Source organism: Lissotriton vulgaris, chromosome 6, assembly GCF_964263255.1.
Source record: "Lissotriton vulgaris chromosome 6, aLisVul1.2, whole genome shotgun sequence".
Classification (NCBI taxonomy): Eukaryota; Metazoa; Chordata; class Amphibia; order Caudata; family Salamandridae; genus Lissotriton; species Lissotriton vulgaris.
The window spans coordinates 1774997274-1775011831 of NC_141694.1; positions in this window are offsets into that span (position 1 = coordinate 1774997274).

The window sequence follows — 14558 nt, forward strand, 5'->3', positions numbered from 1 at the left end:
GGAGCAGGTGGAATTCTGGGTGGAATGACTCGAGGCCTTCCATAAATGCTTTAATAGCAGGCACTATAAAAAGAGACCAATGTTGTCTGTTTTGAAGATACGCAGCTATTGCAACAAGATGTATGTGTATAGATGTGTACGCTAAATTGGAATGTTGTAGATGTAGTAGCAAATGAAGCATCTAGCAGATTGATTTTATTGTTGTTACAGTAAATGACAAACGGTTCCACTTTGCTGCACAGTATGCTCTTGTGGGGAAGATTAAGATAACCAAACTCTGGGAATTCAGGTGCCAGATCGCTGATTTGAGATGACTGGGATCTGAATTTCTTATCTCTCCATGGGTCTGAGTGAGAAGATTAGAGTAAGGTGCAGTTTTCTGAAGAACTACTGATAGCTCCATCAGGGTTGTGAACCTCAGTTGACGGGCCCATGTGGGAGCAACTAGGATTAGTGTCAGGGACTGCTGTCTGAATTTCTGAACCACTAATGGAATGAGCAGGAGAGGCGGAAAAGCGTAAACAAATATCCTTGATCACTTCATCCATAGCGCATTGCCTTTGGACAATGGGTGTGGATACCTGGATGCGAAGTCTGGGCATTTTGTGTTTAGGCAAGTGGCGAACAGATCTATCTCTGGGACCCCCACATTTGGAAAAATGGGAGGAGAACTTGAGCGTGGAGTTCTCATTCGTGGATCTGCTGTCGTTGGCGACTGAGCATATCTGCAATCTGGTGGTTTACTCATGGTGGGTGTTTTGTATGTAGTACATTTCTGTCATGTCTTTGCGAATCAGGACAACTTTGCCTACTAGATGAAGTTGAAAGGCTTTCAATGCTAGAAAAATTCCTGAAAGTTCTAGATGGTGTATGAGGAGTTGTTTCTGTTGCCGAGTCCACTTGCCCTGAACGGTATGTTTTTGAAGATGAGCTTCCCCAACCAGTGAGCGATGAGTCTGCCAGTGAGCGATGAGTCTGCCATTAGCACTATTTGTGGAACTGGGTCGACGAATGGCCACCCCATGGAAAGGTTTTGTATGTTCCATCACTGCAGAGAATGATGGGTGTGGCCATACACCAACACTAGATCTGATAATTAACCATGAGCCTGGTTCCACTGTCGTGCTAAGCATTCCTGTAGGGTACGCATTTGGAGTCTTGCGTAAAGAACGAATAAAATGCAAGATGCCATCTTCCTTAGCAGTTGCATGAACACTCTAGCTGGTAATGAGTGTTGAGGCAGAGACTGATATTATAGTCTGCATTTTGCAGTTCCTAGCTGGGTTGGAACACACTAGAGCTTTGAGTGTCTATTGTGGCTCCAAGAAACAAGTGTGTTGGATGGTTGGAGATGAGACTTGTTGAGATTTATAGTGATCCTGAAGTCACGAAGCAGTTGGACTGTTCTTCTAGTGTGGGGTAGGCAGCTCTGTTGCGATCTGGCTTTCAATAACCAGTTGTCAAAGATAGGGAAAGACGCGAATGTGCTGTCTTCTTAGATGAGCCGAGACTACTGCTAGACACTTCATGAAAACCCTGGATGCTGAAGTAACTCTGAATGGGAGGAATTTGCATTGATAATGTTGGCCCTCGACCATAAACCTGAGGTATTTGGGGTGAGCTGGGTGAATGGGAATATGGAAATATGAGTCCTTTAGATCCAGAGTGGATAGAAAGTCAGCTTGCTGAAGAAGCAGGAGAACCTGTTGAAGTGTGACCATGTGAAAGTGGTCTGATTGGATGTATAGATTTAGTTGTCTGAGGTCTAATATACGTCTTAGAGAGCCATTCTTTTTGGGAATCAAGAAGTACAGGGAGTATACCCCGGTCCCTTGGAATTGTAACAGGACTGGTCCTATAGCCTGTTTTTCTAAGAGCGAGAGAACCTCTTGCTCCAAGAGTGAGAGATGTTCCGTTGACATTGCATGTGGTTTTGGAAGGATATTTGGGGGATTTGCTGTAAGTTCCTGGCAGTAACCATACTGGATAATTTGTATTACCAATTTGTCGGAAGTGATGGAGTTCCATATATGGAGAAATTGGGAGAGACGTCCCCCGACAAGAGTAGAATGATTGGGGTACAGGATGGAAGTCACGGTTTGTTGTTGGATAGGGAAGAGAGTGGAGTTGCCTCTGTTTCTTCCCTTACCATTGTTTCCTCTAAAACCTCCTCTGAAATAACTTTTGGTGAAGGGGATTGAGAATTACACCTTTGTAAGAGGAGAAGGTAGTGCCTGTGGATATGTTATTAGAGCCACCCCATAAAAGAAGCAGCGAAAGGAGCCTCTATTGATGGGGGACTGCAAAGACCCCATGGACTTTGTGACCGCTCTATCTGTCTTCATTTTTTCCAGTGAGGAGTCAACTGCTGGTCCAAATAGATGTTCCCTATATAAGGGTTGGTTGAGGATGAAGGTTTGTACCTCAGGTTTAAAACATGAACTTCTCAACCAAGCATGCCCCTGTAAGAGTACACTGGTGTTAATTGTACGGGCTGTTGTGTCTGCCGCATCTAGGGCACACCTAATAGAGATTTTTGTAATGAGCCTACCGTCTTAAATAAGGTCGTTAGCCTTGGTCTTGTGTTCGTCTGGTAAGAACTGCATGAGTTTCTCTAACTCATCATAGTGAGCCCTGTCATAGCGAGCCAACAAGGCTGTAATATTGGCAATACACCAATGGTTATTGCAACACAAAAAGATGGACGGAATGTTGAACATTGTCCAAAATTCACCCCCTGTCACAGATCTGGGTTTAATCAATCGTTATTTTGCTCACCACGCCACCCCAGTTCAGACATAGCCATATGCAAATCAGTCTTGACCCTGTGCCTCATGGGAACAGTCCAGACCGAACTGCCAGGCCATGTCTTCCCTGGACAGGAATCAAGATGGTGGTCCCCGGTGCAGTGTTGGGGGGCTTGAGCCCCCCCCACACAAATGATTGATTTCAGCCCTTGGAGAGGTGGCATCCCTTGGGCTTGGGGGTGCCCGTGAGACCCCACCCTTTTTTAATGACGCCCCGGGGAGGAGGGGTCCCCGGGGCAGCATGGGGGTCAGGGTTGTTATTCCATTTTGTTTCTGGTCTAGAAGGTGTCAGGGGAGTTCCGGCTGGCTCTGGACCTCAAAAGGGTGAATGGTTGGGTTCTGACCGTTCACTTCAAGATGGTGACAATGCAGTCCATCATGTCTTTGGTGGGGGTCCGACACTTAATGACTTCTATCGATCTGCAGGATGCCTATCTTCATGTTCCGGTGGCTCGGGCATCAGAACTTTTTACTTTTTGCGATCGGCGACTCACTTCCAGTTTGCGGTTTTGCCATTCGAGCGGAAGTCCGCTCCGCGGGTCTTCACCAAGCTTCTGGCTCCTCTGGATATTTCTCCATCCTTACCTGGACGATTGGTTGGTCCATGTTCCCTTGTTCCGGTTGGCTCTCAGTCACACAGAGGAGGTCCTGGCCATTTTGAGGGGGCACTGCTTTTTTATCAATGTGGGGAAGGCCTTCCTTGTTCCATCCCAGGATCGACTCTTCATTGGGGCTCTATTTCGGACTGATTTGGGGGGTGGTCACTCTGCCCGAGGTTCAGGTCGACAAGATTCGATCACACATCCTGTCTTCTGTCTGGTCCGGTTCAGGTGGCGGGTCATTGGCTCCAGGTGCAGGGGGACATGGTGGTCATGGTCTTTCTGGTTCCTTGGGCCCGGATTCATTTACACACTCTGATGGCTCATGTTCTGGCGCATTGGTCTCCCTATTGCCTTCCCCTCTCTTCTCCGATTCCGATGTCCCCTATCTGATCAGGTCAGCTCTAGGTTGGTGGCTTGTATGGGATCATCTGCTGAAGGGGGTCTCTTGCTCTCCTCCTGCTCACGTAGTGGTCCCCACGGATGTCAGCCTCTCGGGGTGGGGGGCCTGGCTGGGGGTTCATTGGACCAGGGGCCTCTGGTCCCCCTCTCAGGGAGGGTCGTCTTCGAATTGGAGGGAGTTGAAGGCAGTCCATCTGGCTCTGTTGGCCTTCTCCCGGTTTCTTCGGGGTTCAGTGATACTAGTTCGGACGGACGTCACTGCCATGGCGTACATGATCAGACGGGGAGGGGGGGGGGGGGAGACCAGGTCCTCGTCTCTGGCGGCGTCACAGTTGTTCGCCTGGGCAGTCTCTCATCTTGTGGCTCTCTCCGCTATTCACATTCAGGGGGTGTCCAATTCCCTAATAAATGCTCTCAGCAGAGCCATCCAATCCTCTGTGGATTTCTGTCTCCGTCAGGAGTTGTGTGTGGATCTGATGGTGTGTTGGGGTGTTCCGGTGGTGGACTTCTTTGCATGTCTGGGTGATACCAAGGTGGCCAGGTTTGTATCCCGCAGTTGGAAGAGGTCGGCCTGGGCGGTGGATGCTCTCTTGCCCCTGGCCTCGCGGGCTTCTGTATGCCCTTCCCCCCTTCTCCGCTTCCTTATACAGGTCCGTTCCTTGAGGGCTCCGGTGTTTCTAGTGGCTCCGGCTTGGCCTCGTGCCTCCTGGTTTCCTCTACTGGTGGAGATGAGGTAGGAGGTGGAATGGTTGCTGCCTCGGTCTCCTTCCCCTTTGGTGTTCCCAGTTGTAATAATGGATGCGGTCTAGTTGTTTGGTGGGTGGAGCTAGGGGGAGCCACGAAGAGGAGGAGCGGCGACAGGAAAGGGCAGTTAGAGTAGAGACGTGGTCAGGAGAAGCAGCATGAATAAATGCTCTCCAAAGATATACAGTGTGTCTGTCCTTTATTAGTAGCAGGACGCTACAGCTGGCGACAAGGGTGGGATGGTGCAATCTGTCACCCCTGGAACCCTAAAGACGAGAGTGACCACGTCCAGCACATGAAGAAAAGTCGCCGTCGCGACACGTGTGCTCCTGTTAAGACCGCGGCCAAGAGTTGAACGGCCAGTGGTAAATGTCCGCCGCTCCGCGATCAACAGTCGCGTGGAGCTCGCTGGTGAGGCGCTGTTGAGCGCTGAAATGACCCGCCGTGGAAACGCTGTTGAGTGTTTGTAATCAGGGGCTCACCCCGGATGCGTGAGGTCAGTGGCTGTGAAGAAAAAGATCGGGAGCCTACCCTGAACCTACCTGTTCTCCTGGTTCCCTGGGAGCGTCTGAAGATACTGCTTGTTGCAGGACCGGCTGCCGGGGAGTGCCGGTGAATGTAATGTGAGCATAAAGACCGAATGAACCCAAATCTCGTGGAAAACGAGATTTCCACAGCGGCGGCCATTTTAAAGTCAGGCAGTGAACTCTAATCGCTATCAAAAGCATAGGGCGGCAGTGTTCCCTCTAGGCTGCGCGCGCACCTCCCCTGACGTCAGCGCGCACCACCTAGCGTGGAGCGCGCACACAGGACGTCCCTCGAGAGTCGCGCCGCCCGCCGCTTTTAAAATGCAAGCGGCGCGATCATGAGGCACTTTTCCATGTGGCGGCGGAGCGGGCGTGAGGAGTTCAGGTAAGTAGGCGGGGGAGGGGGGCTGGTGGCGATTACTGCTGTGTGGGGGCGTGGCAAACTGTGGCCTTTCGTTTAAGTATTGCTGATAATCAGAGCCCCTTCACAGGCTCCAATTAACAGCAATACTTAAACAAAATGCCACAGTCTGCCCCACGCTTGACTAACAAAAGCGTAGACACTTTCCAAACACAGCGTGTGCTAAAGTACATGATGTGTTTGGAAAGTGTCTACGCTTTTGTTAGTAAAGCCCGAGGCAGACTGTGGCATTTTGTTTTGTTTTGTGAAGGGGCTCTGATTATCAGCAATACTTATACGAGAGGCTACAGCGGCTGGGGAACGAGCGGAACAGACGGCAAGATGGCAAGAGGGCAGAAGGGCACCAAAAACGAGTGGGGCAGAGGGCAGAAGGGCACCAAAAACGGGGGCAGAAGGGCACCAAAAACGAGTGGGGCAGAGGGCAGAAGGGCACCAAAAATCGATGGGACAGAGGGCAGAAGGGCACCAAAAACGAGTGGGGCAGAGGGCAGAAGGGCACCAAAAACGATGGGACAGAGGGCAGAAGAGCACCAAAAATGAGTGGGACAGAGGGCATAAAGGCACAACAACGAGTGGGGCAGAAGGGCACCAAAAACGAGTGGGGCAGAGGTCAGAAGGGCACCAAAAACGAGTGGGGCAGAGGGCAGAAGGGCACCAAAAACTATGGGACAGAAGGCAGAAGGGCACAAAAAAAGAGTGGGACAGAGGGCAGGAGGGCACCAAAAACGAGTGGGACAGGATGCAGAAAGGCACAAAAAGCACAAAAAACGAGGGGGACAGAGGGCAGGAGGGCACCAAAAACAAGTGGGACAGAAGGCAGGGGGGCACCAAAAATGATGGGACGGAGGGCAAGAGGGCATAAAGGCACAACAACCAGTGAGACAGAGGGCATAAAGGCACAACAACGAGTGGGACTGAGGGCAGAAGGGCACAAAAAACGATGGGACAGAGGGCAGAAGGGCACCAAAAACGAGTGGGACAGAGGGCAGGAGGGCACCAAAAACGAGTGGCATTTGGTGCCGCAGATACGCGAGGTTCGGTTCCTGGCGCACATAGCCATGGTTGCAGCGCCCAGAGACCCTCCACTGCGGCACACAGGAAAAAAATAGAGGGGACATTGTAGGGCGGCCATTTTTAAGTCAGCCAACTATACATTAGACAGCAAACACAAGCAAAGACAACTGCAAATACAACAAACACGAGCAAATGCAAAGGTGACAAGAGAAAACAAGCACAAGCAAAAGCAAGAAGGAAAATAAACAAGTGCAAGCAAGAGCAAAGACAGTGGGAGAAGCGAGACTAAGGGAGAAAGAAATAAATCAAGATGTCGACGCCACCACGCCAGGATGTCGCGGGTCCAGCGGTGGCCGCGCCAAATGCAGCAGGAACCTCATATTTGCGCGGCCCAGAACCACTAGCCCTGATAGCTGGAGGTGGCATAGGCCTCAGGTGGCAAGAGTGGTTCGAAGAATTTGAGGATTTTATGAAAGGATCAAAGGTCACAGAAGAAGAGGAGAAATGAATTGTGTTGCTCAATCTAGTTGGGAAAGAAGTTGGCAAGCTAATCAAAGAATTACCAAATGAGGAGACAGGATCCTACGCCAAGGTGTGGGATGCTCTAAATAAAAATTTCGTGCATAAAAGAAATGTGGACTATGAGAGATACACATTCAATTTAGCCTGTCAAGAAAGACGAACTCATGAGCACGTTTATAATGAAGCTACGACGACTATCACGTTATTGTGAATTTGATACTTTCTCTACAGATGACGCCATCAGGCTGCAAATTATTGAGGGATGCCAGTCAGAGACCCTCAGAAGGCGACTACTATGAAAGTCATACTCTCGACAAAATCTAGGAAATGACCCGGGTCCATGACTAAGAAGAGGAACATGTCAGAAGAATGGAGGCGGGACGTGTTGAGAAGCAGGAACAAGCGTACTGTTTACAAGCCAGCACATCTCGCAGACACTCACGAGACCGAAGACGGTCATCCAAGCCGTCTTCTCGCCAACAACAATATGCAGGGCGAAAACACCATGAATTAAGACATTGGGACAAGAGGCGAGATCGCCCCCTGAAGTGTTATCGATGTGGATACGACTATCCACACACGGATGCCTGCCCGGCGTTGGGACAACAATGCAGAAAGTGCGGAAGAGAAAATCACTTTGAGGTCATGTGTGGAGATTATAGGAAAGAATGAACGTAAGACAGCAAGATCATCTCGTTCTGTCAGGAAGCGGCATCATGTGAAAGCAGTTCAAGACCGACCAGGGTCATCCTCTGCCTCCTCACACTCGAGCAGAGAATCTCGCAATTCACAGTGGATGAGATGATCCCCATCCAGAAAATCAAGGTCAGTCTCCCCAACACCAGTGTACAGTGACTAATATATCAGCATGGTAGCTGATCCAGACCAGCTAAAGAAATACCCCATATTGGACATACGTGTAGTAACTCATGCAACCAAGTTTGTACTGGACAGTGGAGCATCACTGAACTACATCCCTGTAACAGAATACAACAAAATGCAGCCGCGCCCCACCTTGAGTCCGGCATACGTCAGAGTCTATATGTGGATGTCGAAGAAACCTCTCCCATGCCTAGGAAAATTTGCAACCATGCTCACGCACAAAACTAGGTCTGTGCCAGCATACATCCTTGTCATTGAGGGACCAGAAGCTGACTGTCTTCTCAGTTTGCACACCGCTGAGCGTCTTCGGCTCGTTGAAATTCTGTATCGGGTGAGTGATGATCCCGATATTATACACAAGTTCCTCAAATTATTTATTGGACTTGGAAAAATGAATGGATGTAAGATTAGTCTGCACATCAATGAACAAATACGATCTGTCGCACAACATCACAGGCGAGTTCCTTTCCACCTACAACAAGCCGTGGAAGATGAAATTCAGGAACTACTGAGAACAGACATTATTGAGCGAACTGAAGGCCCGACCCCGTGGGTCTCACCTGTGGTCGTCGTGCCAAAGAAAGGTACGCCAGGAAAGGTGCGCCTGTGTGTGGACATGATGGTCCCAAACACAGCTATCGAAAGGGAGCGTCACCCAGGACCTCATCTAAGAGATATGATCTCATCTTTGAATGGCGCGAGAGTCTTCTCCAAACTAGACTTGAACAAGGGATACCACCAGTTGGAACTACACGAGAAGTCACGCTACATCACAACTTTTGCCACTCATTTGGGGTTATTCCGATTCAAGAGACTCAGCTTCGGAGTTTCGTCTGCCGCAGAGATTTTCCAAGAAGCCATCCGCCAGACCATACAACACATACCGAATGCGCTAAATTATAGCGATGACATTTTAGTACATGGTGCAGATGTCCCGGAACATGACAAGGCACTGGACAGGGTGTGCCACGCTCTCCTGGAAGCCAACCTCATGCTCAATAAAGATAAATGCGAATTTCACCGGTCCACCCTAAAATTTTTTGGACATGTGTTCTCCGGAACAGGAATGAAACCTGATCCTGGGAAGGTAATCGCCTTAAATGACACCAAAAGCCCTAAAGATGCGAGTGACATCAGATCCTTCTTAGGAATGGCGAGTTATTGCGCGAGATACATCAAAGACTATGCCACCATTAGTCATCCCCTTCGTGTACTTACAAAGCAAGGGCAGCCTTTCACTTGGACTCCACAATGTGAGCAAACATTTTAAGAGATCAAATGAGCAGTTGAGTCTGCTGATAATTTGGCATATTTCAGCCCCAAAAGGAACATCGAAATCATGGTTGACGCCAGCCCAGTGGGGTTAGGCGCAATTCTAGTGCAATTTGACAAAGACACGGACCAGAGACACATCGTGGCCTATGCCAGCCGAATTTGACGGATACTGAAAAGGCCTATTCTCAACCCAAGAGAGCCTTGCTGTGGTATGGGCCTGTGAACATTTCCATATTTTTATATACACGGCAAGCACTTCACCCTGATAACAGATCATCAGGCACTAGTCACTTTATTCGGGAATCCCAGAGCCAAAATGCCACCTCAAATTGAGAGCTGGGGTCTACGGCTCCAAGAGTACACCTACACGATAGTGCACAAACCTGGAAAGTCAGCTAACCCGGCTGATTACATGTCAAGACACCCTCGGGTGACGCAGGAATCCAACCCCTCTCTGGCTGAAGAATACATTCACTTTGTAGAGGACCAAGCCAGACCACCCGCGGTTCCCCTCGAAGCTATATGTGAAGCCACTGCCCAGGACAACATTCTCCAGAAGGTGATGCGCCGACTGCAGACCAACTGGTGGCGCTATGACAATGAGGAAGAATGTGAAGATTCACACACCCGACAGGAAATGTGAGTGAGGAACTAGCTGCCACCTCAGAGGGGCTTCTGCTGAGGGATCAACAGATTGTCATTCCCATGCGACCTCGCCAGGGTGTCATCAATCTGGCACACGAAGGTCACCGTGGGGTAATTGCCACCAAAAGAGCGCTCAGAGAAAGAGTATGGTTCCCGTTGTTCGACCAGATGGTGGAACTCACTTTAAAAGATTGTTCTCAATGCCAACTTGTTAATCAAGGAGATCCTCCAGCTCCTCTGCAGATGTCAAAGCTACCCAGCGGTGTGTGGCAAGAGCTGGCCATGGACCCCTTCAGTCAGGCAAATATGTCCTCGTAATAATGGATGAGTATTCCAGATTTCCCATAACACAGTTTGTACCATCCACTAATGCCACAGCACCATTGCTGTTCTGGATGAGGTCTTCGCCGCCTGGGGTGTCCCTAAAGAGGTGAAGACAGACAATGTACCTCCATTTAATGGACATGACTTTGGGGAATTTGCGAAACACCTTAACTTCAGGCATCGCAAGATCACTCCCCTATGGCCACAGGCCAATGGAATGGTCGAGAGGTTTATGGCTACTTTAACAAAGACATTCCAACAGGCTAGCATTGATAAGAAAGACTTTCAAGAGGCTCTAAACGAGGTTTTGAGAGCGTATCGCACGACACCTCATGCTACCACTGGGAAATGTCCCGCCACACATGTTTGGGACGACCGATCAGAACACGGATCCCTACGTGGGAAGGTGCCTTGTACCAGTGCCATCCCCAAGAGCACACGAGGAGCTGGTGGTGGCTGACAGAGAGCGCAAAAAACAAGATGAAGTCTTATGCCTACACTAGGCGGAGAGCAAAATCTCCATCCCTTCATGAAGGAGATTGGGTGCTGGTTAAGCAGGAACAGCAGAAAAAGACAGACTACGTTTAAAGCGGAACCTTTAATGATCACACAACAAAAGGGTACAATAACGGCTGAATCGGAGAACAAAAGAATTACACGGAACGTATCACACTTTCAACGGTAAACTCCAGCCATCAAGGATGCCCTCAACAAAGTGCCTGAACGACTGAGTGCAGAGAAGCCCGTCACTGCCGTTGCAGTGCAGAGACCTGAGAATCAAGCAGAAGTAGAGTCTGAAGGTGAAGGCGTGCTCCTGCGGCCCAGACAAACTATTCGCCGACCTGCACGGCTGATCGAAGAACTATAATCAAGTCAGATTTAGTTTGTTAACAAAGGGGGAGATGTAATAATGGATGCAGTCTAGTTGTTTGGTAGGTGGAGCTAGGGGGAGCCAGGAAAGGGCAGAGTAGGGACGTGGTCAGAAGCAGCAGCAGCATGAATAAATGCTCTCCAAAGATATACAGTGTGTCTGTCCTTTATTAGTAGCAGGACGCTACACCAGTGTTGCAGTGGGATGTTATGGTCAGGATGCGCTTGGTGGCCTGGAGGTTGAACGCTTAGGTCTGCTGCGTAAAGGAGTTCTGGCTGGCTTGACCACTACTCTGCAGGCAGCTAGGCACCCGTCGACCAACAAGTCTTAATGGAGACACTAGCGTTCTTTCAGTCGGTGGTGTCGTGACAGGGGTTTGGACCCTGCTTCCTCTTCTTTGTTTGAGGTGATGCTGTTTCTCCAGGGGGGTGCTGCTTTGGGCTTGAAGGTTTCTTCCCTTCGTTTACAGTGGGCTGCGATTAAGGCGTTTTGGAGCACTTGAGAAAATCTCTTGGATCCTGATGGGTTAGTTGGTCGCCTTTTTATGGGTTTGGGTAATGTTCTTCCTACCCCTCTGCAGCATTTTCCCCACTGGGATCTGTCTCTGGTCTTGGACGCTTTGATGTCCCCTCCCTTTGAGCCCTTGCTTTCTGTGGATCTGCGCCATTCGTCCTTCAAGACCTTTTTGGTGGCCATTTCCTCTGCTCGCCGCCTGGGTGAGCTGGGCGCACTCTTCCAAGCATCCTTTTTGTCAGATTTTTGAGGACAGGATTGTTTTGAGACCTATCCTTTCCTTTTGTCTTAAGGTGGATTCTCAGTTCCACAGGGATCAGGAGTTGGTCCGTCCTTGCTTTTTTGATTCTCCAGCGTCGGAGTCTGAGGTGAAGCTGCACTCTTTAGATGTTCGGCGGGTTCTCCTGGTCTATTTGGAACAGGTCGCTCATTTCCGTTTGTCCGATTTGCTTTTTGCTAATTTTGGGCCTGTGAATCTGGGTTTGCGTCCTTCTACTCCTTCCTCGAGTCGTGGAGTTTGTTCTCGGATTTCTTTGGCATACAAGGCGATGGGCACCTTTCTCCTTTGGTCCATGGCATCGTCCTGTGCAGAACTCCATGGGGCTTCCATTTCGGAGATTTGTTAGGCTGTCACCTGGGCTTCGCCGTTGACCTTTGCCTCATTACCAGATTGGCCAGGAGGTTGACCGTACTGATGTTTTTGGGTACAGGGTTCTTTCCACTATGGTTCCCGAGTAGTGGTTTTTCCCTGTTGTCTGTGTTTTTTAATAAACCTGTTTTTTGCATACCTTCTTTGGTTGTCCTGTTTTGCTTTGTACTTTTCAACTACGTAGGAAATGGAAGCGAGGGAGGGACGAGGAGGTAATGTCTCAATTACTTACTGGTAATTGCATTACTCCGAGCCCTACTCCCTCCCTTCCATTACTTACATCCCTCCCTCCCTCCCTGTTAGTCCAGGCCAACCTTTTGGTATGCTTTTGGCCCCTGTGGTAATACAGGAGGTTTGAGGGGGTTGGGGGCTACTTATAGACCCTGCGCCATAAATCACGTGGTGTGTGTGTCTGGTGAGGCAGGGATGCCACAACTACGTAAGTTATGGAAGCGAGGGAGTAGGACTCCGAGTAATGCAATTACTGGTAAGCAATTGAGACACAAACATATACATGTAGTCCAGTAGTCGAAGGCACCCATGCCTTGAAATGCCCACTTCCGCGCACTTTAGAGAAATATACTACTGTGGATTAGCCACACTCCTGGCAAAGAAATGACTTAGTATCTTTTTGTATTCCAGGCAGGCATAAAAAGGTAATTTCAGCTTGAAACTTACACTTTACAACCAAAATTACCTTTATGACAAGGGTTGAATGAGCTTAACTTAGAAGTGAATCTGTCAAGGGCTGAGGAAGCGGCTCCGGCTTTGAAACCCGTATTCACTGTTTTTGCGGATCTTCAACAGACTAGTCAAAGGCCAACAAGAATCTCATACCTTGAAATATGAAGAAGCACCAAATACTCTTTAAGTATTGGAAACAAACCTTTGGTCAAACTTCAAAAACTGGAAAGCTACACAATATGAGAAAAGTTGAAGACAAACTTTTATGTAATGCTTAAAGAAGTAAGAAAAGGAAATCTAATGGAAAACTACAAATGAAATTGTGTGTTATGAGCGTGCCGGTATATGGAAAAAGTCATAAGTGTTTACATAATTCACAAAAGATAACCCTTTGCCTGCTCATTGCAGAACCACGCCGTCATGAGCCACGGGCGGCGTGTGCTCATGATGGCGTGGTTCCATCATGCGGCTGCCGCTCCGCCCACGCAGGATTAATTCCCTGCCTGTGCCGGCGAATTAATGAGCAGGAGAGGCCGTGACGGAACCACGCCGTCATGAGCACAGGCCACCCGTGACTCATGACGGCGTGGTTCTGTCACGAGCATGGTGGGATCGCGCCGCGCTCACTCCCCCACCCCCGCGGTGAAATTAGCACCAAGGCCAAGGGGTTAATACACTTTAGCCTCTTGTATGGCAATGGAATGGACTCCCAGATTCCAATATCTAGTCATTCTGAGACCTCATGCGATGGTGGAATTCAGGGCCAATGGCGCCATTAGTTATCTGGTTGGTTTTGTAGCAACCCAAACCGAAAACACATTGGTCATTTCGGTAAATATGACAAAATCCCAGACCCCACAACAATGACCTGCTGCCTTTTATATTGTTTAACTTTAAAACAATGCCCAATCTGTCTTTCTTGCATTGGAGTTCTTCACAGATTTAGACCAAAAAAACTCTCCCAAAAATAGTCGAATTAAAGTAACATTGACACAGTTGCAGACATTGCCTTGGTTGCACCATCTAGATTGAGGATGCGCAAGAAAATAAAGTTCGTCTCACTGTATCCCAGACTACTATAGGTTGCAAAGACAAGATGTTTCTCCTTTATAACATCCCCAGCTGGAGTAGAAAGTTGATAAAAAAAATAGTCAAAGAAAAAAAAAGAAAAAAACAATTTGGGGTTGCAGAAGCCCTACCACAAACATGTAGTCAATCTAATTACTGATGGCATATTGCATTCGTTTAATTGTTTTTCAGTGGCATGGTTAGTACTGCAATGCCATGAGGAACATGCCTCTTGTCGTTATGGAATATATTCAAATGGAGACTCAAGTCCAGTGACTAACCGGGTTGCATAAGCATTGTCGATCAGCAGACCCACTAAGAAACAAATAGTGTACCTCCAAATAGAGTCTTTGTGAACGACTGTAGGGGCAACATAAATTTGACACTAAACATTCAAGTGGATCCTTAGGAGGTCTTTGTGCTTGCTGCCACTTCCTCCAAGGTTTTTCTATATTCAGATGTTTCCAGGAGTGTGCCTGGAAAGCTGTGGCAGGTGGCACTTTCCGGGTTACTTCTGCGAATATCATGTGACTTTTTTTAAAGGCTTCTTTTCTCCTGGAGCGGAGTTCTTACCTAAGGAGTGCAGATTACTGTTTGCACACTAGGAGAGT